Here is a 27,372-nt window from a genome sequence, read left to right as displayed (position 1 = left end):
GCATTGGAAAAGAATATATACCTTGCTGCTGTTGGTTGGAGTATTTTATGTATGTCTATGGGGTCAAGGTGATTAATTGTGGGTGTTTAGATCTTCTTATCTTTGTTGAGTTTTCTTCTAGATGTTTTGTCCTTTACTGAGAGTGGTGTGTTGAAGTCTCCTACTTATTGTCTGGTTTTAAGATGACTTTAGGGGATATTTTTGGTTTAAAGTTTAAAGATTATCTCAGGACAATAGTTTCAGGGCTTCATCCACCCTCCATGGCTCCAGAAAGTCTAGAGTCCATGAGAATTGGAAATTCTGTTCTGCATTTTCCCTCTTTTGATTAGGATTCTTCTATGGAATCTTTGGTCAAAATGTTCAGTGATGGTAGCCGGGCACCATCTAGTTTGTCTGGTCTCATGGCGAGGGAGACAGTTGTTCATGGATGCAATTAGCCACACATTCCATATGATCCTCCTATTCTTGACTCTCCTTCCTCTGTTGGTCCAGGTGAATAGAGACCAATTGTTGTGCCTTGGATGGCCGCTTGCAAGCTTTCAAGACCCCAGGCACTAAGCAATGAACTATGAGGTAGAACAGAAGCCCTAGTTTTTAGGCCAACTAACTGGGATGGTCCTTTGAAACCATGACCCTCCAAACCAAGGAACCAAATCCCATGAGGTGATTGGTAGTATATAAGCAGCCTCAACAGCTAGTTTCTCTCTCTCTCTTTTCTGTCATTGTTGTAAATATATCTGTCACACTTCTGACAATTCAACTTTTTACAGGTGTACAACTTATTGACAGCAATTACAGTAACTGGCTGCACAAGCCTACACTTAATCTATGAGATTTTTCCATCGATGTTAACCCCCTTCCCCCCTCCCTCCCACCCCTGGTAACCAGTAATAAACTTTGATCTCTATACATTTGCCTGTTCTTATCTTTGTATATAAGTGAGGTTATACAATATTTGTCCTTTTGATTGGCTTATTTCACTCAGCATGATGTCTTCAAGCTCCATCCCTACTGTAGCATGTATGAGGACTTCATTTCTCCTCCTGGCTGAGTAGTATTCTATTTTATGTATATACCACATTTTGTTTATACATTCATCTGTTAATGGGCATTTATTTCTACCTTTTGGCTATTCTGAATAATGCTACAAGGAACATTGTTTTGCAAGTCTCTTTTTGAGTTTCTACTTTCAAGTCTTTTGGCTATATATACCCAGGAGTGGAATTTCTGGGTCAAATGGTAGTTCTGTTTTTAGCATTTTGAGGAATTACCGCACTGTTTTCCACAATGGCTGTGCCATTTTGCATTCCCCCTAGCAATGGATAAGGGTTCCAGTTTTCCCACATACTGTCTTAGGCTGGTTTCTCTAGAGAAGCAAAACCAGTGAAGATTATGTGTGTGTATGTGTATAGATAGAGAGAGAGAGCGAGATTTATATCAAGGAAATGGCTGATGTGGTTGTAGAGGCTGGCAGGTCCCAAGTTCATGGGTCAAGCATTAGGCTGGAGGCTTCTCCTGACTCATGTAGCTGCAGGGGCAGATGAAGATTGGCTTGTGATATGGCAGGCTGCTGGATCAAGTCCCAGTAACTGGAGTTCAGATGATGATGAGCCAAATGCAGGATCCAGAGCTGAGCAAAAGCCAGTGAGCTTTGCCAGAAAATTCATATATATTGGATGCAGGCTATGTCCTCAAGGAAACTCCCTTTCATCTGATTGACTGCTCATAGCAGATCTCACCATGGAGATTACATTATATATCAGATCTCATCATGGAGGGGATTACATCATTACATAATTGCCAAACTACATCATAACTGCCAAACCACTGAGAAGCATGGCCCAGCCAAGTTGACACACAACCTTTACCATCACACTCACCAACATTTGTTATTTTCCTTTTTTGTTTTTTGATTATTGTTTTTATCTTAGCTGACTTAGTAGGAGTGAAGTGATATCTCATTATGGTTTTGATTTGCATCTCTGAGGGCAGATTATGCTTATCATCTTTTCATATGTTTGGTGGTCATTTGAATGTCCTCTTTGCTGAAATGTCTATTCAAGTCTTTTGCCCATTTTATGATTGAGTTATTTCTCTTTTTTGTTGTTAATCTGTCGAAGTTTTTTATAAATATTGGTTATTAAATTCTTGTTGGATATATGGTTTCCGAAGATAGTCTCTCAATCAGTAGGTTGTCTTTTCACTTTTTTTGTAAAATCTTTTAATAAACTATAGTTTTTAATTTTTATGAGGTCTCATTTATTTATTTTGTCTTTTGCTGTTTGTAATTATATTAGATAATCCACTGTTGAAAGCTAGGTCTGAGAGTGTTGCCCCTGCTTGTTCTTCTAAGAATTCTATGGTTTTAGTTTGCATATTAGGTCCCTAATCCATTTTGTGTGTGTTTTTGTGTATGGTTTGAAACATGGATCTTGTTCCATTTTTCTGCATGTGGAAATCCAATTTTCCCAGTACCATGTATTGGAGAGACTCTTTTCTCCCCATCGAATAGACTTAGCACCCTTGTCAAAAATTAGTTGACCGTAGATGTGTGGGTTTATTTCTGGACTCTCAATTCTATTCCATTGGTGTATGTGTGTATTGTTATACCAGTACCAGGCCATTTTGATTACTGTAACTGTATAGTATGTTTTGAAATCAGGAAGTGTGAGTTCTCCTACTTTGTTCTTCTCTTTCAGCATTGTTACAGCTATTCAGGGCCTCTTGCCATTCCATATAAAGTTGAGGATTGGTTTTTCTATTTCTGTAAAGAAGGCTGTTGGAATTTTGATCAGGATTGCATTGAATCTATAGATCACTTTGTGTAGTATTGACATCTTAACAATATTAAATTTTCCAGTCCATGAACATGGAACATTTTTCCATTTATTTAAGTCTTCTTTACTCTCTTTCAGTGGTGTTTTATAGCTTTCATTGTATAACTCCTTCACATTCCTGGTTAGATTTATTCCTAGGTATTTTATTCTCTTAGATGCTATTGTAAAGAATTGTTTTCCTAATTTCCCTTTCAGATTTCTCATTGTTGGTGTATAGAAACCTAAATGATTTTTGTTTGCTGACCTTGTACCTCGCAACTTTTCTAAATTCCTCTATTAGCTCTAAAAGTTTTCATGTGGACTCTTAGGGATTTTCTATATATAAGATCATATCATCTGTGAATAGAGGTAATTTTACTTGTTCTTTTCCAATCTGGATACCTTTTTTTTCTTTTTCTTTTCTTATTGCTCTGGCTAGGACTTCTAATACAATATTGAATAGAAGAGGTGAGATCGGGCACCCCTGTCTTGTTCCCAATTTCAAGGGGAAAGCTCTCAGTCTTTCTGCATTAAGTATATCGTTGGCTGTTGGCTTTTCATATATACCCTCAATCACATTGAGAAATTTCCCTTCTATTCCAGTCTTCTTTAGGGTTTTGATCAAGAAAGGGTGTTGATTTTTATCAAATGCTTTTTCTACATCCATAGAGATGGTCATGTGGTTCTTTTCCTTTGTTCTATTGATGGGGTGTAATTTGTTGATTGATTGTCTAATGTTAAATCATCCCTGCATTCCTGGAATAAATCCCACTTGGTCATGTTGTATGACTTTTAATATGCTGTTGGATTCTGTTCACTAGTATTTTGTTGAGGATTTTCGCATCTATATTCATAAGAGATATTGGCCTGTAGTTTTCTTTTCTTCTGGTGTCTTTGTCTGGGTTTGGTGTCAGGGTTATGTTTGCTTCATAAAATGAATTAGGGAGTATTTCTTTCTTCTCTGTATTTTGAAGCCATCTGGTCCAGGAGTTTTTGTTGTTGTTGGGAGGTTTTTGATCACTGATTTGATCTCTACACTTGTTATGGGTTTTTTGAGACTTTCTATTTCCTCTTGAATCAGTTGGGTAGATTGTGTGCTTCTAAGAATTTGTCCATTTAATCTAGGTTATCCTGTTTGTTGCCATTTGGTTTTTCATAATAGTCTGTCATAATTCTCTTTATTTTTATCAGGTCAGTTGTAATGTCCCCTCTTTTATTTTTTATTTTGGTTATTTGTATCTTTTCTTTTCTTTGTCAGTTTAGCTAAAAGTTTGTGAATTTTATCGATCTTTTCAGAGAACCATATTCTGTTTTTACTGACTCTATTTTTTTGTTTTTGATTTTTTTTATATCTGCTATGATCTTTGTTATTTCCTTTCTTCTGGTAGTTTAGGCTTAGTTTCCTCTTCTCTTCTAGTTCCTCAGTTGAGTTAGGTTGTTAATTTGAGATGGTTCTTCTTTTTTCATGGAGGCATTTATTGCTATAAGTTTCCCTCTGAATACTGTCTTCACTGCATTCCATAATTTTTGCTATGTTATGCTTTCATTTTCATTTGATTCTAAGAAATTTGTGATTTCTCATTTGATTTCTTCCTAGACCCATTGGTAGTTTAATAGTGTGTTGTTTAATTTCCATGTTTGTGTATTTTCCAGGTTTTTTTTTTTTTTTTTTGTTATTGATTTCTAGCTTGACTCCATTGTGGTCAGAGAAAATACTTTGTATGATTTCAATCTTTCTAAATTTATCAGGACTTGCTTTGTGGCCTAAAAAGTGGTCTATCCTGGAGAATGATCCATGTGTACTGTGGTAGAATGTATATTGTGTTGTTTTTGGTTGGAGTGTTCTGTATATGTCTGTTCAATCTAGTTGGTTTATAGTGTCGTTCAGGTCCTCTGTTTCCTTGTTGATGATCTTTCTAGATGTTCTGTCGAATATTGAAAGTTGTGTATTGAAGTCTCCAACTATTATTGTAGTACTATCTATTTCTTTCTTCAGTTCTATCAGTACTTGTTTTATATATTTAGGTGCATATATATTTATGATTGTTAAATCTTCTCGATGAATTGAGGCTTTTATCACTATATAATGTCCATCTTTATCTCTTCTAACAGATTTTGTCTTAAAGGCTACTTTGTCTGATAATAAGATGGCCACCCCAACTCTCTTTTGGTTTTTATCTACATGGAATATTTTTTTCCATCCTTTCAGTTTCAACCTATTGGTGTTTTTGGATTTTAGGTGTGTCTTTTGTAAACAGCATATAGTTGGATCATGTTTTTTTAATCCATTCTGAAATTCTCTGCCTCTTAATTGCAGCATGTAGGCCATTTACATTGACTATAATTACTGATAACAAGTGACTTCTGCCATTTTGTTAATTGTTTTTTGTGTGTCTTAAGCCTTCTTCATCTTTGTCCTTTACTACTGCTTGCTTTTGTGTTTTGTTGGTTTATTGTAGTGAGCTTTTTTGGTTCCTTTTTTTGTGTGTGTGTTTAAGTACACTTTTTAATGTATTTTCTTAGTGGTTGCCATGAAGATTGCATTTAAGAGCTTGTGTTTATGACATTCTAGGGTAAGTTGGTACCAACTTAACTTCAATAACATACCAGAAATTCTATATCTATACCACTCCTCTGCCCCCCTTTTGTTGTTGTTATCCGTAATTATGTCTTTATATTTCATGTGCTCTATAACATAGTTTTATCCTTGGTTTTTGTATATTTGTTATTTAAAAACATGAAAGACAAAACATTTAGAATTATTAAGCATGAATACCTTATTACTAGCCCTTATATTTTGCCATGCATTTCCTTTTATTAGGGATCTTTCTTTTTTATGTATAGCTTTTAATTACTTTCTAGTGTTTTTTATCTTCCATCTACAGAACTCCCATTAGTATTTTTTGTAGGGCCGATCTGGTGGATATGAACTCTGTCCGCTGCTGTCTGGAAATGTTTTAATTTCACCCTTATTCTTGAAGGATAGTTTCACTTAGTATTCTTGGTTGACAGTGTTTTTTTCTTTCAGCACTTAAAATATATCATTCAATTGCCTTCTGGCCTCTAATGTTTCTGAGGAAAAACTGGCACTTAATCTTATTGGGGATCCTTTGTATGTGACAGCTTCTTTCTCACTGCTTTCAGAATTGTCTCCTTATCTTTAATTTTTGAAAGCCTAACTATGTTTTGTCTTCGTGTAGATCTCTTTGGGTTTATCCTCTTTGGGGTTCTTTGAGCTTCTTGGATTTGTAGATTTGTATCCTTCGTTATTTCTTCAAATGTTCTTTCTGTCCCTTTCTCTCATCTCCTTCTGGAATTCCCATGATGCACATACCGTAGTTCCACCTTATCCACGGTTTTTCTTTCCACAGTTTTAGTTACCCGCGGTTAACCACAGTCCGAATATGTTAAATGAGTAATGTGGTGAAATCTTGTGCCGTCCTGCTCCATCCCACCCAGGGACCACATTCACATAACATTTATTACAGCATATTGTTATAATTGTTCAATTTTATTATTAGTTACTGTTGTTAATCTTGTGCTGTACCTAATTTATAAATTAAACTTTATCATAGGTATATATGTATAGGATAAAACTTAGTGTATATAGGGTTTGGTACTATCTGTGGTTTCAGGCATCCATGGGGCATGGGGGCCTTGGAACAAGTCCCCTGTGGATGAGGAGGTACTATTGTATTAGGTCTCTTGTTGTTGTCCCATAATTCCATTACTCTGTGCTCAGCCTTCTTGAACCTCCGTTCTTATTGCTCTTCAGCATCTGTAATTTTAACTGTTTTATCCTCTAATTCACTGAGTCTTTCTTCTGTCTAATTAAATCTGTTGGTAAATCCTTCTACTGTGTTTCTCATTCCATTTATTGTCCCTTTCAGTTGCAATATTTCTTTTTTTAGATCTTCATCTTGTTTTTGCATTGTTTTCCTCATTTCTTTTAGCTCTTTGTCTAAGTTTTCCCTTAATTCTTTAATTATATTTAATGTTGTTGTATTATATTCTTTCATTTTTTTCATTATTTGGTCATCACTAGATGCACTTTCACTCCCTTTGTCATGTTCATTTGGATCAGCCATTGTTTCTCTGTTCTTTGTGTGTCTTGTGATTTTTTTTGTTGAAGTATTAGAATTTTCGAGGTTGTTAACTTTCTCAGTTTTTCGCAGTATTTGGTGTTTTTGCCTATACTACTTTCTGCAAGAAACTCTTAGGTGGGCAGAGCCTTTGGACTTTGCTTACCATTTCCTCTTCCTCTCTGTGATAGCTCCTTCTCCCTCTCTGTTTTAATTAGGATTCAAAAGTTCCAGATCTCAGTTTTCAACTTTCAGACTCTCCCAAACATACTAGAGAACACATTTCAGTTTGACCACCAGCAGGCACTGCCATTCAGGCAAAATTTCATGTGCTATTGGTGTAGTGGTTAAGAGCTCAGGCTGCTAACCAAAAGGTCGGCAGTTCTAATCCACCAGCCGCTGCTTGAAAACCCTATGCAGCAGATCTACTCTGTCCTATAGGATCACTATAAGTCGGAATCAACTCAACAGCAAACAGCAACAACAACAATCAATCAACCAATCTGCCTACCAGGGGGTACATTCTTCTCTCTCTGGTTATTACTCCCTTCCTGACTTTCTGCAACGACATTGTTAGTCAGAAATCCCACACCCAGTGAGCTCCATTTTGGGCTGGGTATTGCCCTCCAATTTTGCCTGACATTTCCTTCCCTGCTCTGTGATGGCTGTTTATATCTGAACTGGCATTCAGGGAAGCACAAGCAGACTTTCCTCCTTTTCAGGAGGAGGAGGGGCTGGCATTCCCCAGAAGGATATCAGAGAGATCTGTCATGTTGGTTTCAGAGCCCCAGTAGTACTGTTGTGGTTGGGGGAGCAATCTCCACTTAGGTGACCCACCTCCTGAGTCCACTATAGGGAACCTTGTATGAGTTTGTATCAGTCCAGCAGCTGACAGTTTCCAGTTGGGAGAGGGGTAGTCACGCTTTGAACAGACTCCCAGTGAGGTCTGCCTTGTTGCTATCAAAGCCTACCCCGTAGGTTGGCTGTGGGTGTAGCCTACACTCAAGATGCCTGCTTCCTAGTACACAGCAGCCTCAGTCAGCAGGCCTCAGCACTGACTGTAAGGGGAGCAGACAGACCCAAACTGATCCCCGGAGAGGTCTGTCCTGTTGGTTTCAGAGGACTGAGCTATGGGGTGCATGGGGAGGCAGGTAGAGTGCTGACTATGGGAGCATGTTCTGCTGTGGGGTCCTTCTGTAGCAATTTACAACAGCTTGGCTACCAGCAATTAACAGGTGGTGAAGGGGAGGCACGCTGTGGTCAGATCCTCATGGAGATCTGCCTTGATGCTGTCAGAATCTCCATGTTAGATTGTTGGCTGTGAGTGCAGCCTCCATGCAAGATTCCTGCTTCTTAACACATGGCAACTTCAGTCTGCAGTCCTAAGTGCCAACTGTAAGTGTGGGCAGACTAACCCTAACTGACCCCCAGGGAGCTATGGGGTGTGCAAGGAGCCGGGTGGAATGCTGAATATGGGAGCAGACTCCACTGCAGGGCCCTTCTGTAGCAATTCACAGCAGGCTTGTAGGTGACAGTGTTCTGGTGGGGAGGGGCTGTCACCCTCCAAACCGACCTCCAGGGAGTTCTGCCTTGTTGTTATCAGAGCCCTCACTTTAGTATGTTGGCTGTGGGTGTAGCCTTTTCTAAAGATGCCTGCTTCTTAGCTCGCAGCAACTTCAGTCAGCAGTCCTTAGCACCAACCAAAACGGGAGCAGATGGACCTGAACTTACTCTCCCGGGAAGTCTGTCCTGTTGGTTTCAGAGGCCTGATCTATGGGGTGTGCAGGGAGGCTGGTAGAGTATTTACTATGAGAGCAGATTCCACTGCACAGGACTTCTGTAACAAATTGCAGTAGGTGTGCAACTGACAGTGTCTTGATGGAGGAGGTACTGGCACACTCCAAACGAACTTCTAGAAGGCCTGCCTTATAGATTTTAGAGCAGAAGCTTGGAGTCTGTCTCTCTGTACCTATGGTGGTTAGGGAAGCAGGCTCTTTTCTGGGGCCACTACCCCAATTCACTGCAGCCATTGGTCTGTGTGGCTGGGGGAGGGGCAAGAATGGTGGGAGATGTGATTTCCCTACTGTACGCAACTCGTTGATTTATTGATTCTTGTCTGTCTGCAGTTCCCTGCTGCTTTCCTCTGCTCTCCGATTCAGAGTCCCTGAAAGCTGAGCACCATTTATTTGTATTTCTTGTATTAGTGGGGAACGTCGGGGCTATGGTTTATTTATGCCACCATCTTCCCAGAATTCCAGCATCAGTATTTTTTAGAGCTCTCCCGCTGAATCTGCTGTGTACCAAGGTTCAGAACCCCTTCAGTAGATCCAGCCATCTCTAGACTCTTTGGTAGAATCTTTGGTCTGTTGTAAGAAACCATTCAGACAAATGAAGTAAGGTTGCCCCCTGTTAGCACCTGGTCATTTCCCACACAGATGTCCAGATGTCCTGGAGACTGAGATGTGCCTAGAGTAGCTACCTACCTTTGATCACCTTCCTCTTGATGAAAGGTGACCACAATGGGCACCTGTTAGGAGGGTGGATAGTTTCCTGGGGTTGGGGAAGCTCCCCTACACATGTTTCTCTTCTCTACACACTAAGAAGCATTGGGGGTGGTTTCTGTGACTACAGAAGACAGGAACACACACACTTGGCTCTGCTGAGAGCCATGTGGGAGTACCCATAGCTTCTCCCGCATTCAGGCTGGCAGGATCTCCAATGGCCATGGGATTGCACTGTGTGCATGTGCCACCTTCCTTGTCCTTGGCTCCACCCCGCAGTTCTGAGAGTCACCCCATTCGTCTCAATTCCTACAAAGCGATGCTCAGTCCAAGTGGCCCAGAAGTGAGAACAGGGTCGTTGTTGGTAATTGCCATCAAGTCGATTCTGACTAATAGTGGCCCCATGTGTGCAGAGTAGAACTGCTCCTTAAGTTTTTCAAGGCTGTGATCTTTCAGAAGCAGATCACCAGGCCTGTCTTCTGAGGCATCTCTGGGTGGGTTCAAATCTCCAATCTTCCAGCTAAGCAGTTGAGCACTTAACCATTTGCACTACCGAGGGATGAGAAAGGAGTGTAGTAGGAAGCCAAGGAGCCCCCGTGGCACAGTGGTTAAAGTGCTTGCCTGCTAAACTAAAAGGTCAGCGATTTGAATCCACCAGCTCCTCTGTGGGAGGAAGATGAGGCAGTCTGCTTCCGTCAAGACTTGCAGCCTTGGAAACCCTGTGGGGCAGCTGTACTCTGTTCTATAGGATCACTGTGAGTTGGAATCGACTTGACAGCAGTGGGTTTTAGTAGGAAGCCACAGCACATGATATAATCCAACCCTATCTCACACTACTAAATAGATGTCTCCTCTTTTTACATGCAGCAGTTTGGCTGGTGTGCCCCGAAATGGGCACCTGTGCAGTTAGGCAGCCTACGTGGTCAGAGTGCTGGAGTGGAGGTCCTGGCCTATGTGAACTCCAGACAAATGACCACGTCTCTGAGCTGCTGCTTCCCTCTCTGATAGAATTCCTTATCAGTATTTTATCAGGATCAAAAAGAAAGGCCATGACATGCACACCATTTAAACTCTAACTGAGGGCTTGAGTGTTAAGTGGAGCCTGGACATGGGAGGGGAAGCAGTCCCTCCAGAAACTGATAACGCTGTTGGACTCATCCTTCCTCCTGTTCTGCAAGGGCAGAGCTTGCTGTTCAGTGAGTCATCACTAGCCACTAAAAAAAGACTGAGATGGTAAATGCTGGCGAGGATGTGGAACCCTCATACCCTGCTGGTGGAAGTGTGAAATGGTGCAGCCACTCTGGAAAACTCTGTGGCAGTTTCTTATTAAATTCAACACACATCTACCTTATGGCCAAGCAGTTCTACTCCTAGGTATTTATGCAAGAGAAATGAAAACATATGTCTGCAAAAAGATATATGTGTACAAGAATATAAACAGCAGCTTTACTCATAACAATAACAACAACAAAAACAACTGGAAACATCTCAAATATCAAGAGTGGTTCAATAAATTTTGACGTATTCATATACCCACTCCTCAGTTATCAACATGGTTAGGTTCCAAAGACCAGGTCATTATGCAGAAATAGGCATTATGCAAAAATGGAGGATGACCATATCAGATCACAAATGGAGGATGACTACATCATTACATAACTGCCAAATTACATCATTATATAACTGCCAAACCACTGAGAATCATGGCCCAGCCAAGCTGACACATAACCATCACAGCCAGTGTTACTCTCGCCTTACACCTTGGCATTCATTACTACCAGATGTATGTCGTTAATGCACAAAATAGTCGGATAGTAGATTTTTTACTGTTTTCATAAATGTCAAATGTTAGATAATAGGATAGTCAGTAAGTGAGGAGAAGGTGTAAATGGGATACAATAAAAACCCCAAGTACCGTTATATGCAACAACAGGCTGAATCTCAAGAACATTATGTTAAGCAAAATAAGTCAGAAAAGGCTACATACTGTATGATTTCATTTATGTGAAGTTCAAAAACAGGAGCTGCGGGTAGGAGCTGACTTTAGAAAGGGGACAGGGGACTTTCCGAGTGATGGGAATGCTCTGTGTCTTGTTTTGGAGTGTGGGACATGGGTGTACACAGACACCAAAACATTACACAGGGCACTTAAGATCACTGCACTTCTCTGTAGATAAACTGTACTTCAGTAAAAAAGCAAAACTAAAAAAATGTCCTAAGGTGAGATCTAGTTAGCCCATACCTGAGAACCTAATCTGGTGCTTAGGTGAAGCTGACACTGACCCTCGGGCTGGCTGTGCTTCTGTGGCCCCAGTGCATGTGAGACACAGCTCTGTTGTGGCACCTGCCACACCTCATGAGCATTGGCTTTGATTGGCCTGTTTCTCCCACTACTCCCTGATCTCCTAGGGCAGAGTCTGCCTTGTTCAGCCTCTCATGTCAGGCATCAGGCGTGAGGAAGGCTTTCATGAAAGTATGCTGAATGCCAGAGGGTCCTGGTGTCAGAACTTGGCTTGGTATATTTCCAAGGTTTCCTTAAAGAAATGTCCATATTTTACACAAATGTATCTGTGAAACAGCTGTAGAAACTTTGTGAGAATTTGGAGTTGTGATAATAGGACGATTTGGTGTGCCATTCGTGGAGAGAATTGCTGTGTTTAGCATGTTTGTTTTGTCTGTTTCCCTCCTTCTTGCTGGAGTCTGCCTTGGGCTGTGGTACCAGGCACCATGACTAGGATGCTTTCCTTCCTCCTGTAGTTTCCTGTTCTGCCTGAGAATGGTCTTTGAGCAACACGAGGGCCTGGACCACTGCCCCAAACCTCCTCCTCTCCTGGCAGTTCATAACCGTCAAAACTAAAATGTCAGAAAATCCAGCAGTTCCCAGTAAGAAGGGGGAGAATAAATTAAGGGGGGTAGTTATCATACCTTGCCGAAAGTCTGGTCTCATTGTTTTTCAGCTGTGTCCCTGACAGTCCACAGGGAGCCCCTTTTTCTTCTCAGCAGCCTGAAAGCCAAAAGTAGAGTTCTGTGTGATAAGAGGCTTCCATTCCCAGAGAGCTAAACTATTTATTCCATTTCCGATTGCACATTCCCTTTTAGATGTAATTTTCAATATATCCCCAACATTTCACCCTTGGTGTTTAATTTTATGTATTTTCTCCACAGTAAGACTGCTGGCTTAAATCAAAGAGCCTTTTGATTAAGGCTAAAGAGTCGCCATTTTCACCTTCCTTGTTGTGTTTACCTTGTTGCAGTTGAATTAGGTTTATGACACCTCTGCTTTTCATATCATTCATATCGACACTTTGGTATTTTTTGCTTCCTATTAAATTGTTTTAAAGTTACAAAGGTAAAATACAATGGAACACTCGAAACACTCAAATAATTGCCCTGATCATCCGTCTGGTGTGGAGGAAGATGACTGTGGATGAATGTGAGCTTGTTGGGGCGGGCAGCACTGCCGTAAACTGTAGGAAATGTGTGTACCTGACTGGATGGAAAAGGGTCTGAATTTGGCGCTGGAAGGGTTGTTTAGGGATGTCAGCGTATTATTATAAAAGTTGAACATGCAAATGTGAAGACTGCCTTGAGTTTAAAGAAATCTTATTTTACAGATGGGAAACTCAAATTCACTCATTCATCCATTCAACAAATAGTTATTGAGTGCCTATTAAATGCCAGGTTCAGGTAGAGGTGCCCTGGAGACAGTGAACAAAAGAAACACATCTCTCCCACTTCACACATTGCCGGTGTTGTTAGCTGTGACTCATGGCCACCCTGTGTGTTATAGAGTAGAACTGCTCCATAGTGTTTTCTTGGCTGTCATCTTTAGGGGAAGAGATTGCCAGGCTTTTCTTCTGTGGAGCCACTGGGTGGGCTTGAACCACCAACCTTTAGGTTAGTAGTCAAGCGCAAACTGCTTGTGCCACCCAAGCATGCATTGCTAGTGGGGATACAAAGGCAATAAGCTGATAAATACTTTCAGATTGGATTGCAGGGGCTCTAAAGAAAATAAAACTGGGTAATAGGATACAGGGCATGTGGGTGGTGGTGAGGGGGTGTTACTTCAGCCTGGGGGGTCAGGGAGGGTCTCTCTGAGGAGTGCACTGGTATCTGGACGATGTGTAAGACAAGGCCAAGGAGAGGGTCCCAGGCAGAGGAAATGCAGTGCAAGGTCCTGAGATGGCATGAGCATGGTGTCCCTGGGCAGAAAGAAGACTCCTGTGGCTGAGGCCCAGAGGGTGGGGGAGGTGGGAAAGCTAGCAGGGTCAGATCGTGGGGCCCTCCAGGCCTTGGTCAAGAACTTAAATTTTATTCTAAATTCTGAGGAAGGCTGTGGGAGGGTTTTAATCAGGAGAGGAAGATTCTGGTGTGTGGAAAATCGGGGGAGGGGTGGCAGATAAGGCTGCTAGATTTAGCAAATAAAAATGCAGGATGACAGGTTAAACTAAAATTTCAGGTGAACAATGAACAAACAGTTTCTTAGCACAAGTATGCCCCATGCAGTACCTGATACTAAAACATGGTTTGCTGTTTATCTGAAATCCCAGTATAACAGGCATCCTGTCCTTTATCTGGCCACCCTGGGGCAGAGCCCCCAAGGAGCAGTTGAGCACCTACACAGAAGGTGCCTCCAATGACAGGGTTGCTGGGAAGGGGTCAGGTTAGGCAGAGGTTATGCATGTTGATCCAAAGACCTTGCCAATGAAATGGGGTCAGGGAGTGAGGAAAAGAGGATTCAGGGATGAGTTCTGGGTGTTAAGCATTGGTATCTGGTAGTTGGTGGTGCTGTTAACAGAGATGGCAGAGATTGGTTGTGAGCGTGTTCCGATTTGGATGGGTTTTATTTAAGGTATATAGTAGATGTCCAAGTGGAGATGGCGCAAGTGTGATTCTGAGTGAGGTGAAAATCATCCTAGCCTGTTCCCATCCATCCTCACCTTCTCCAGCCTTCTCTGCCTCCTCCTTCCCCATGCAGTGCTCTGCCCAGCTGGAAGGAGAGAGGAGCAATTCAGAGACGTGTGACCTGGGACAGGCTACTTTCTGCATAAACACTTAAACCCCAGTTAAGGTGCTGCTAAGAAGAGAAATGGTCGTTAAAAACAAAACATGTAATTCAAAGGACTTGGACTAAAGAGTATTTCTTTGTGTAACAGATTTCTGTGGGCCTCTTTTGCAAAGTATTCTTAAGGATACCCTGATAGGCACAATGAAACAAAACAGTTCTTGCAGTGAAGTGGTATGAGCAATTAAGACAAAACAAGATAGACCAGGCTCAAAAGCAAAAAAATTGCTAAAATCCAACTTTACAATCAGACCGTTCCATGCATGTACTTAAGTATTTTCTGAAATTTTAGCCAAAATAAATTCTTTCATTCTGAGGAAGAAAACAAAGGAGTTCATAAGTACAATTGTGGTGTTGCATTTCCTGAATAAAAGCTACATCTTTAAAAAGTAGACTATGCAAATTCTAATTTCTTTTAAAATGGCCCCTGTGTAAAAAGTTTAAATCAAGTTTGTCTTTATCCTTATATAGCAATGAAGTCCCATAGTTAGCTCGAAATCTGGCAATATCAGCATGTAAGCACTAGGTAACTGATGATGCTACCCATTAAAAATTGAAAATCATGTAATACAGCCAGTGGGGGGTCTGCCGTTGAAGAGTATTTATTAGACAGGTATTTGGATCACAGAGGTTGTGGATGCAGAATGGGTTCACATCCAGAGTATGTCTTGCAAAAGCAAAATTGGACACATTCCATGACCTTTATTTTCCACCTCCTCCATTAAAGTGTTTAAAAAAAAAAAAGGTTTTACCAAATAATTCACATTACGGTATAAAAAATTAGTAAAGTTTAATATGTTGTTCTCCTCCCAGCAGTATTTACTTTTAGTAGGGACAGAGTGTGGCCTAAGGCAATCAGTATGAGAACTGCTTATATTGTTAGCTACAAATGCAAATACCTATACCCCCATAAGGATTCTAATTCAAGGGAATCCCAGGGCAGGGTCCAGGAATCTGTATGCTTAACAGATACCCAAGCCGTTCTTCTGAACCCACAAATCTGGAACACACTGGCTTTAGTGACAGGATTAAAGTTGTAATTGTTGAATTTCAGCTTTATTAAAGGTATGAGTGAAGGAAACTTTTGAGGGTCTAGAGGAGAAATAATTGCACATGAATTATTTTATCGGTTAAGTAATCCAGCCCAGTGCCTCTGAGGGGCTGGGCAGTGTCCTAGGCTCCGGAGATACAAAGTGGAGTAAGATATGAAGCAAGTGCCCTAACTGAACAGGCAGGAACTGGAAGAGGGGGTGGCTCTTTTGCCTGGGGGTCAGAACAGTTTTCACAGGGATGTGCTATTTAAAATGGATCATTTGAAACAAGAAGGAGGTGGCTATTAGGGTGGGGTCTTGGTTATTGGAGGGAATGCAAATGACCAGAAGGGCTGTGGTCTGACCAGGGTTCCTGGTCTCAGAAGCTGACAGGGCCTGATCTACCCGAACAGTCACCCTCCTAGCTGTGAAGGAACCACCTGTGCAAAGGCATGGAGAAGGTCTGAAAGGCCCTAGGGTATTGGGTTTCCATGTGGCTGGTCTGTGGGTTGGGTCAGCATGAGATGAGCGGTTGCAGCTAGGGAGTTCATTGCCAAACTCTCTTGTATAAGCAAGAAGCAAGGAGGAAACAGGTTGACCATAGACAGAGGGGAGACAGATAATCGTAGTTATTCTTGGAAAGATAACTGGAACAACAGTGTGCAGTGTGGTGGTAGTGGGAGTGGGGTGTGTGTGTGTGTGTGTGAGCGAGAGAGAGAGTGAGACAGAGAAAGGATGGTAATGAGCAGGCAAGAGAAAGGAAGACCTGGTAGGAGAGTTTAATACAGCAGCTCTGGTGACGTCTAATAAGGACCTGAGGTAAGTCCAGGGCAGTGGGGTAGAGAAGATGACTGGGATTCAGGCACCAATTTTGAGGGGAATGATGAATGCTTCCTGGGGGGTCTAGGGGCTCAGCCCTGCTGCTCCCTATGAGCATTTATGTACTTAAAATGATAGATGCTAAGACAACTCCCATACTTTAGGGTGTAAATGTTCTCTTAAAGTAAGAGTGGAGGAGGAAAGAGAGAGTGTTATTGTATCCTAATGTGAGAAATGGCCAGTTCCTTCACAGCTTGGAGAGCCATGTGGGTGGATTGGGCCCTGTCAGGGTCCATGTGCAGGGGCCCTGGTCAGACCACAGCCCCTCTGGTCATTTGCATTTCCTTCAACAACCAGCCAAAACTCTGGGACCTTCCTCTGAAGCCTCAGCTTCAGGAATTTGTGGGGGAGTCCAGACAGCAGAATCACCGTGGGGGTGTGGTATGTTCCTTGTACTTTATTCCCACCAGCCTCTCTCCCACCTCCAGATGTGAGAAAACGCTGTTTTAGAACAAAATGCAGTCGATTTATCTAACTGGTAAAGTCGGGAAGACCAAAGAAGTTGCTACTCCTTTAATTCCCCCTACTGTTCATTTTGATTGTCATAGTGGAGCGAGGTTTCAAACAAACGTTGAAAAAAAGGTGAACAGTGCGAATGGATTTATTTCAAGTGGGCTTCAGGGTCAGCTAAACTTTAAATTGGCTCTTAGCCTCTGTTTGTTGTTTGCTTGGGATTTCACCTTCTTTGAATTAATACAGTTTAATAATATCCAGTTAGACTGGGAGAGGACAAATGGCTTTGTTAATTAGATGAAAAAGTTAAATGTTAAAATACTTATCATATTAACAGTGAGTTGATGACTGAGGGCAAACTCTGTTAAAGCCTTATCTATTATCTGGGCTTCCTTTTGAAAAAGTATCTTCTGATTTCAATTTCCATCATGCTGTGTTGTGGCTATTCAGTCTCTCTGATATTGTAGATCTCCTGCTTTCAATATTGCAACTCCAGCTATTTTTTGCTGGAACTTTTGTATAACATATGTACTGCAGGTTCTAGATATCCTCAAACCTCTGATGTTGTTCTTGGTAGTTGCCTCAACCCATGACAACCTCATGCTGCACAGCAGAACAGAATGCCACTGGTCCTGTACCATCCCCATGATTGGTTGGGAATTAGACCATTATGATCTATGGAGTTTGTATTGGCTGATTTTTGGAAGTAGATTGCCAGGCCTTTCTTCCTAGTCCATCTTAGTCTGGAAGCTCCACTGAAACCTGTTCAGCCTCATAGCAACACACAAGCCTCCACTGACAGGTGGCTATGCATGAGTGCATTGGCTAGGAATCAAACCTGAGTCTTCTGCATGGAAGGCGAGAATTCTACCATTGAACCACCACTGCCCTCAATGATATCCAGGTTTAATTATATTAGAGTTTGTTTATGTATATTTTGTTAAATTCAAATCCTTTGAAAATTGATAATTCTGTAAAATAAGAACCAAACAATCAAGAAGTTTTGAGACTGGAGGCTGGGATTCTGTTTTTTGTCTTTGCCAGGTCCATGCTGCTGGACCTGGGCAAGTCACTGGTCCCCTCTGGCTTCACTGTCTTGTCTGAAAATAAAATAAACAGGTGGGTCTAGATCCTCAGTGATCCTTAAACTTTAGCATTATAACAATCACCTGGAGGGTTTGTTTGCTCAAGCCAGATTGCTGGCCCCATTCCCAGAGTTCCTGATTCTCTAGGTCTGGGGTGGGTCAGAGAATTTGCATTTCCCACAAGTTCCTCAACGAGATGGACTGACACAGTGACTGCAACAATGGGCTCAAACATAACGATTGTGAGGATGGCACGGGACTGGGCAATGTTTTGTTCTGTTGTGCATGGGGTTGCTATGAGTCAGAACTGACTCAACAGCACCTAACAACACCACCAAGTTCCCAAGAGATGCTGATGTTGCTGGCCTAATGATCCCTTCAGTCTTTTCCAGCTCAAACATTTTGATTCTTTTTTCTGTGCAGCACTAAGAGGGGACTTAGAACATTTCTTTCATAAATATTTATATCTGCCAATTTCTGCCCTTAACTTTCCCCACATGTATTCTATAATTATTCGTTCTTGCCCCTGCATCCTTCTTCCAATCTCACCCCTCTGTCTGTTTCTCTGCTCCAGTAGCTTGCCCCACCCCCTAACAAGCCCTTTACCAGTCAGCATGTGAAGGCCACAGTCACTCATCATCTGCAGTGTCGGGCCATTATGAGGTGGATCAGTTGTCCTGGCTTCCAATGCACGGTCTGCTTTTTGCAATTCCCTGGAAGTGTGAGTGGTGCTTACCCAGGAGCACGCAGTCTGACTTTGACTTGATTGTCATTGCCTCTGTCATCTGGAAAAAGTTACTTCACCTCTCTAAGTTGCAGCTTTCTCATATGTTCAATGGGAATAATAATAGTCCTGAAGGGTTGTTACAAGGATTGAGTGAAACAATGCCTATGAAGTGCTCAGCACAGTACCAGGTACATACCAGTTGCTGTGGTGGAGTTGACTCTGACTCATGGTGGTCCCATGTATGTCAGAGTAAAACTATGCTCCATAGGGTTTTCAGTGGCTGATTTGTTGGAAGTAGATCACCAGGACTTTTTCCCAGTTAGCAGCTGAGTGCATTAACCAATTTGCACCACCCCCCAAAAAACAAAACCAAATCAGTTGCTGTTGAGTTGATTCTGACCCATGGTGACCCCATGTGTTTCAGAGTAGACTTGCTCTCCATAGGGTTTTCATGGCTGTGATCTTTCTGAATTAGATCGTTAGGCCTTTCTTCCAAGACACTTCTGGGTGGATTGAAACTGCCAACATATCAGTTAGTAACTGAGCACTTAACCGTTTGTGCTACCCAGGGACTGGTTAATTCCCCTAAACTCAACTATTTTGAGTTCTTATGAGTTGACAGATATTTCAAAGGACTGCTTATTATTTACCAAAACAAAGGAAACCAAGGGCTGCTTTGAGTTAATTATTATTTGGCTTGATATAATAAACACACAAAAACATATAGGACAGAGTAGAACTTCCCCATAGGGTTTCCAAGGAGCAACTGGAGGATTCGAATTAGCAGCTGAGCTCTTAAGCACTGCACCACCAGGCCTTCAACAACAACAGCAAAAAACATATACCATTTGTATTTATGTAATCCTCATGAAAATGTTAATTAAAATTATCTGCATACTCTTTTATCAGATTAAGAAAAACATTTAAAAAGTATCAACACTACTATTCTTAAAAGTTTGCATCGAATGTTAGCTTTTACTAGCTACTGTCTGGAAAACAAGTTCAGGGTGGATTAGCAATGATGATTGTCTTGGTTATCTAGTGCTGCCATAACAGAAACACCACAAGTGGATGGCCTTAACAAAGAGAAGTTTATTTCCTCATAGTAAAGTAGGCCAAAAGTCCAGATGCAGGGTGTGAGCTCCAGGAGAAGGCTTTCTGTCTCTATCGGCCTTCTCATCAGTCTTCCCCCAGACTAGGAGCATCTCAGCGCAGGAACGCTGGGTCCAAAGACACGCTCCGCTGCCAGCACTGCTTTCTTGGTGGTATGAGATCTCTTGCTTGCTTCCCTTTCCTTTTATTTCTTGTAAGATAAAAGGTGGTACAGGCCACACCTTGGGAAACTCCGTTTACATTGGATCAGGGATATGACTTAGTAAGGGTGTTACAATCTCACCCTAATCCTCTTTAACATAAAATTACAATCACAAAATGGAGGACAACCACACAATACTGGGAGTCGTGGCCCAGTCAAATTGATACACACATTTTTGGGGGGACATAATTCAATCCATGACAATGATGATGCAGTTCCACTTTATAAACCATCACTGGCTTTCAAATACTACTTAATTTCACCATTAAATGGAGTAAAAGATAGACCTGCTTCTTATTTAAGTCCATGGAAACTTAATAACAGTTACATTCTCCCTACTTAAAAAGGACATGAAGCAGCACTAAAGATAAAATAGAACGACATTTAAGGATAAAATTGAACACTTCCGATCTTTAAGATAAAGGAATGAATATTCAGCAAGCGTGTGCTTACTGTACCTCACTAGCTCTAAGATGTACTTGTTTTCACATTTTATCACCTCTGAAATCATGATGCAGTGTCTCTCAGTTAATAACATCTTAAAATGTTTAAGGGGAACATTTCCTTTTCTTTTTTTAATGGTACATAAAATAATGTTACATACTAAACTCAGTGGTAGCTTAGGGTCTCTAGAAATTTGACCAACTCCATTCAGTAATTCCACTTCTCAATTTCTTATGAGTTGTCTGCTAAATACCTGAGAGTTGTTTATTGAAGCTTTAGGAAAAAAAAAAAAAATTATCCAAATGATCATTGATTAAAGAAGTAGCACTTTTTTTTTTTTAAATTTTAAAGACACACTTGTTTTATTTTGGTTTTTGAGGGGGAAAGAGAATATTGGGGGGAAATATTGGACGTTCTTCACATTAATGTGGTTTTAATGTCAGTACATTAGAACTGATTAGCTTAACTGTGTTTCCCATTGTATACTTTTAAGTGGCCCTGTTTTCCAATTTAAAAATAGTGCTTCTGAGGCTAAACTTTTGTCAGATTAATTTGGGTGATTTTGAAACATTAAACTCGATTTCCAAACACGATGCCACTCTGGAAGGTTGTGTGCAAAATGCAGATTGAAAAGGCTATGGAGACATGTATTTACATCTGAAGGCAGCTGGTGCAGACTGGAACAATGGTTCTAGGTGGTATCCTGTCTTTGATGACTTGTCAGTGCCAGATGTTAATGAAGATATAAATCTCTTGTCATGTACTGGCTTTCACAATGTCCCAGCCTCACCCCTTGGAGGGAAGAGCACAGGCTGACCTCTCTCTGATGCTATCCTAGAAATGTGGGGATGGCAACCTGTGTTTTAGACTGTACAGAATTGTTAAATGCTGCCCTAGTCAATGTGTATGTGCGTTTTGTGTCAGACAGAAAAATAAAAAATCAGACATCTGTTAAATTTGGGTGATATTTGAGGTCAGGGAAGGTTATTATTTTGAAACTGCTCTTTAAAAAATTATTATGTATTAGAGACGCTAATAATATTTTTGTCAAACTTAACAGCGTTGAGGGAGTGGGGGAGGAGAGGATGGTGCTAACGAGCAGTGGGCTCTAGTGGGCCAAAGGAAGACTGAAAGGAATGGAGTTTCCTAAAGTGTGCACAAGGAGCCCTGGTGGTTCAGTAGTTAAACACTCGGCTGCTAACTAAGAGGTCAGTAGTTCCAACCCACCAGCCACTCTGTGGGAGAAAAAACCTGACAATCTGTTCCGGTAAATATTACAGCCTAGGAAACCCTGTGGGGTAGTTCTACTCTGTCCTATAGGGTCTCTATGAGTCGGAATCTGTTCAATGGCACACAACAACAAAGGTGCACACACTGGGCGATTTTCCTCCACTAACACGGGGATATAATATACCCAGCTCCTTAAGAAGAGAGCCATGCTTTATAGCTACTTACGCCTCCTGTGTCTAGCTACTGTTGTTGTTAGTTGCCATCGAGTCAGCTCCGACTCATGGTGACCCCATGTACAACAGAACAAAACGTCCTGCATCATCTTCACAATTGTCAGTATGCTCAAGTTCATTGTTGCAGCCACTGTGTATTTTGAGTGCCTTCCAACCTAGGGGGCTCATCTTCCAGCAGGGTATCAGAGAATCCTCTGTTGTGATCCATGGAGTTTTCATCAGCTAATTTTCAGAAGTAGACCACAAGGCTTTTTTGTCCTAGTCTTTCTTAGTCTGGAAGCTCTGCTGAAACCTGTCCACCATGGCAAAACTTCAAGCGTCATAGCAACATGTAAGCCACCATAGTACAACAAGCTGACAGATGGGTGGTAGGTCCAGCTTATGGTATGTTCAATAAATGAAAATGATCCAGATCCACAAATTCATAGAATAATTTGAGCTGGAAAGGATGAATATTTTGTTTCACCAATTTGTTTTCCTAGTAAAAGAAGCTGCTGGACCAGACCAAGTTAAGGAATATATTTGGGATATTCAGTGACAGAGACTGTGGTGGATCCCCTATATCTCCTGATATGAAGTACAGTGTTTTTCAAATATGATTCCATAAATAACATCAATTTAAACTGAAGTTGTATTAGAAATTGGGTTTAGTTCTTTGGGTTTCCACTGGCTAGCTTAAGCAAAACTGGGGAATTTATTTGAAGGAAGCTGAGGTATTGCACAAAATTGTACAAAACTGAAGGAAGAGCTGATCAAGCAAGACTGTGACAGGAAGGAACTGAGGTGGTCTGGAGACATCAGCAGCATCTCAGACCATGTGGGTGGGTCTTCTTCCCTCCCACCCAAACCTGAGCCTCTGCCCGGCTGTTTCCTCCCACTAGGCCTCGCTGGAGCAGTCCTCCTCTAAGAGGCCTCTCGGACCACCATCTCAGTGCACATTGCCCCCACTGCCCTTCTCTCTCCTGTTACCTTGCTTTTAACTTTTTCATCGCACTTTGTTGTTGTTGTTAGTGACTGTTGAGTCAGCTCCAACTCATGGTGACCTCATGTACCACGGAATGAAGCTTTGCCCTATCCCGCGCCATCTCACGATTGCTGCTGTGTGTAAGTCCATTGCTGCAGCCATCATGTCAGTCCATCTCATTGAGGGTTTCCCTTGTTTTTGCTGACCCTCCACTTTACCAGACATGATGTCCTTTTCTTACCACTTGCCACCATCTTAAAGTCTTATATCCACTTGTTTACTGGTTGAGATTGTAGAAATATGGGTGTCTGGGCCTTACTCCCAGAGATTCTGACTTAACAGTCCGCAGGGGCCTGGTGCAGATGTTTTCCCTAAAAGCTCCAGGTGGTTCTAACGTGTAGCCAAGTTGGGAGTCATCCCTAGACATTGATAGAACAAATATAGAACGTGCTGCTCTAACAGCCAGCTCAGCAGAAGACACATTTGCATGATCAAGGAGGAAGATTAAGAGTTTTTAGAAATATTTAAAGTTATATTGGAAACTACACATAAATGATATTGACATGAGCCTGTGCAGGTGGAGTGCTTTCTGGGAGCTTCTTGTGTGTTAGCTCAGTTAATCTTGACAATAGCTGTGGGGTAAGTGGTTATTATTAGTTGCTACTGAGTCAGCTTGGACTCATGGCGATCCCATGTACAACAGCACAAAATGTTGCCCATCATGCATCATCTTCATGATCACTGGTCTGCTCGAATCCACTGTTGCAGCTGTTGTGCAGTGCCTTCCAACCTAGGGGCGCACCTTCCAGTACCATTTCGGGCAGTATTCTGTTGTGATCCATAGGGTTTTCATTGGCTAACTTTCAGAAGTAGGTTGCCAGGCTTTCTTCCTAGTCTATCTTAGTCTGGAAGGTCCCCTAAGAGCTGGACTTACCATGCAAAATGTAAGGTTAGTAAGACGTTCCTGCAGGAAGGGCTGTTGACTGTGGCGACTTGTTACCAAGGGAAAAGACATGTTTAGCAAAAATGATAGGAAAGAAAGAGGATCTAAACGATTGCAAGAAAGCAGGACTGCTGGACTTTCGAGGCTAATCAGCTGAAATGTAAAGAGTGTGTTTGTGTGTGTGTGTGTGTGTGAGAGAGAGAGAGAGAGAGAACTTAAATGTAGTTTATTTAAAATAGAAGAGGACAAAATGAAATTTTGATTTGTGTGTTTCCAGGAAATTGAGGTATTACAGCGTGCTTGCACTTTTGAAGCTTTAGTGAGACAAGTGGTAAACAGATAAATATGAATGATAGGTTTCTATAGTGTTTCATAAAAATAACAGAAGAGCCGTCCCTGAGAAGAAAAGCCTCCGTTCCGGGTGATTTGGAAATGGACTGATTTTAACTCAGAGGGATGGACTGCGGAAGAAAGAAATCTAATCCTTTTGGGTTTAAATTCTATTCACCATTAAGCAAATTTAGTTTCCTGGTTTCAGAAAGAAAAAACACATTCTCTAAAACTCAGGCCTGTGGGAACAAGTAGTTTCCCCCCCTTGGGGCTTCGTGAAAACCTGACTCTGCACCTCGGGAGCCCGGTTCCTTCCCAGCCCGGTGTGGGGCTAAGTGCAGACCAGCGTAGGCTTCATCATTCATAGCAGAGGCACAGGAGCAAGGGAGAGAGGGTGCGGGGGTCTGGGTAAGGGACACGGCACCCAGGGACTGAGGTGGAAGACTGGGGAAAATGGCACCTAGGGCAAATAAGCCGGTTCAAGGCAACATTATAATTCTCTGCTGGCACACTCTCCACTCCTTTGTCTCTTCTTCAATTTAGCATGTCTTAAGGCTGAAAAAATAGAGTTTTTCCTTTTTTATTCATTTGGTGACAAAGAGGAAAAAAGTCAAAGCCAATTGAAAAGGAAATATCTGCAAATGTGTAACACATTTTCCTGACACAGATGTGAGTGTGCGCTGTAAACACAGTAAAACAGACTAGCAGATTAACTGAGGGGAGGGCAGTTGAGTTGGGGGAGGATCTGAAATCTGGACCCTGTAAAAGATGCGCTGATTCCGATAAAGCCAGTGGAGGGTTAGAGCTGAGGTGGAGAAGTGGGAGTGGGCAGAGACTCGTTAGAAATTATCCAGCATGCTGAAAATTGTAATGTTTTAGTTGTTATTAGCAGAATGTACACTCAGGAGGGGCTCCTTAGCAATTTTTATTTATCAGTTTTATGTGTTAAAGGTCTTACAAGCCTTTCTTCTTCACTACAGTATGATAATGTCACTGTAATCTGCCTTTCTTTGTGTTGGGGGGCTGGGAGGGAAAACGGGAAATAAGCCATTGTTTACTTGCTTTGTGTGAAGCTTTCAACATATGCTATTTCATTTAATTCTCACATAACCCTTGAAGGACAAGTATTATCTACATCTTACAGATCAGTAAAATGAAGTTTAATTAAGAAACTTACTCATGTTTATATGGCTATGAATAAATAGAAGAACCAGGATTATAAAAATTTTTTTTTATAATTAAAAATATATTTACCATACCATACCCGTTACCATCGAGGTGATTCCGACTCATGGCAACCCTATAGGACAGAGTAGAACGGCCCCACAGGGTTTCCAAGGAGTGGCTGGTGGATTCAAACTGTCAACCTTTTGGTTAGCAGCTGTAGCTCTTAACCACTGCGCCTCCAGGGTTTATATAGATATATAATTACCACATTAAAATATAGATATAACAAAAATTTTGCCATTTTAACAGTTTTTAAGTGTACAGTTAACCATTTTTAAGTGACATTAATTTAAATTCACCATGGTGTGTAAGCATCACTACTCTCCATTTCCAAAAGTTTTTCATTACCCCAAACTGAGTACCCCTTCAGCAGTAACTCCTCATTCCCCACTGCGTCCCAATTCCTTGTCACCATTAATAAACTTCTGTCTCTGTGCATTTGCCTGTCTAGCTATTTCATTAAAGTGGGATCATATAATATTTGTTCTTCTGTGTCTGATTTATATCATTCAGTATGTTTTCAAGGTTTATCTATGTCATAGCAGGTATCAGAACTTCATTTCTTTATGGCTGAGTAGTATTCCATTGTATATATGTAGCACATTTTGTTCATCCATTCATCTGTTGATGGACATTTGGGTTGTTTCCACATATGTGATCAGTGCTGCAATGAACATTAGTGTTTGAGTCCTAACTTTCAAGTCTTTGGGGTATATACCTAGGAGTGGATGGATTTGCTGGGTCATATGGTAATTCTGTATTTATCTATTTGAGAAACTGCCAAACTGTTTGCCAGCAGCTGTACCATTTTACATTTTCGTCAGCAATGTTGAGGGTTCCAGTTTCTCCACATCCTCGCCAAACCTTATTATCAGTTTTTCTGATAATAGCCATCTGAGTGGGTTTGAGGTGGTATCTCATTGTGGTTTTGTTTTGTATTTCCCTAATGACTAATGAGGAGCCCGGGTAGCTCAGTGGTTAAGAACTTGGTTGCTAACGAAAAGGTCGGCAGTTCAAATCTACCAGTGCTCCTTGGAAACCCTATGGGGCAGTTCTACTCTGTCCTGTAGGGCCGCTTTGAGTCAAAATCAACTCGATGGCAAACGGGCATGGGGGCAATGACTAATGGTGTTGAACATCTTTTCATGTGCTTATTGACCATTTGTATACCTGTACCACACTGTTTTGATTACTGTAGTTTTATAGTACATTTTAAAATTGGGAAGTGTGAATCCTCCTACTTTCTTCTTCTTTTTCAAGATTGTTATGGCTACTCAGGGCCCTTTGCAGTTCCATTTGAATTTGAGAATTGGCTTTTCCATTTTGGCAAAAAAAAAAAAAAAAAGCTGTTGGAACTTTGATAGGGATTGAGTAGTAGAACCTGTAGATTGCTTTGGATAGTATTGACATCTTAACAATAGCCTTCCACTTGTTAAATGGAAAGATGAGATGTCTGTTAGGTCTTCTTTACTTTATTTCAGCAATGTTTTATAGTTTTCAGTGTACAAGTCTTTCACCTCCCTGGTTAGTTTTATTCCTAGGTGTTTTATTCTTTTAGGTGCTTTTGTAAGTGGAATTGTTTTATTTATACCTTTTCAGATTGCTCATTTCTGGTGTATAGAAACACAACTTTTTTTTTTTTTAATTGTGCTTTAGATGGAAGTTTAAAGAGCAAATCAGTTTCTCATTAAACAATAACATATATTGTTTTGTGACATTAGTTGCCAAATCCATGAGGTGTCAACACTCTCCCCTTCTTGACCTTTGGTTCCCCTTACCAGCTTTCCTGCCCCCTCCTGCCTTCTAGTTCTTGCTCCTGGGTTAGTGTGCCCATTTAGTCTCGTTTTGTTTTATGGGCCTGTCTAATCTTTGGCTGAAGGGTGAACCTCAGGAGTGACTTCAGTACTGAGCTAAAAGGGTGTCCGGGGGCCATACTCTCAGGGTTACTCCAGTTTCTGTCAGACCAGGAAGTCTGGTTATTTTTTGTGAATTAGAATTTTGTTCTACGTTTTTCTCCAGCTCTGTCTGGGACCCTCTATTGTGATCC

At 41.3% G+C, this 27,372-nt stretch overlaps 1 protein-coding gene across 5 annotated transcripts in view; it reads left to right on the top strand.

Annotated features, from left to right (window-relative positions):
• Positions 1-27,372, top strand: part of LYN (LYN proto-oncogene, Src family tyrosine kinase) — a 159,767-nt gene that overhangs the window by 27,879 nt on the left and 104,516 nt on the right. The window contains exon 1 of one of the 5 annotated variants that reach the window (XM_023727799.1): positions 16,296-16,314. The exons of 2 other annotated variants lie outside the window; for them this stretch is intronic. The gene's annotated coding sequence lies outside the window, so the exon portion shown is untranslated. Of the gene's footprint in view, positions 1-16,295; positions 16,315-17,653; positions 17,947-27,372 lie in introns of those variants that run through there. 2 more of the 5 variants (XM_023727797.1, XM_023727795.1) reach the window with 2 other exon arrangements.

Source organism: Trichechus manatus, unplaced genomic scaffold (genome assembly GCF_000243295.1).
Source record: "Trichechus manatus latirostris isolate Lorelei unplaced genomic scaffold, TriManLat1.0 scaffold00018, whole genome shotgun sequence".
Taxonomy (NCBI): domain Eukaryota; kingdom Metazoa; phylum Chordata; class Mammalia; order Sirenia; family Trichechidae; genus Trichechus; species Trichechus manatus.
The sequence above is the reverse complement of the archived record's forward strand: the minus strand, read 5'-3'. Positions and strand labels throughout refer to the sequence as shown.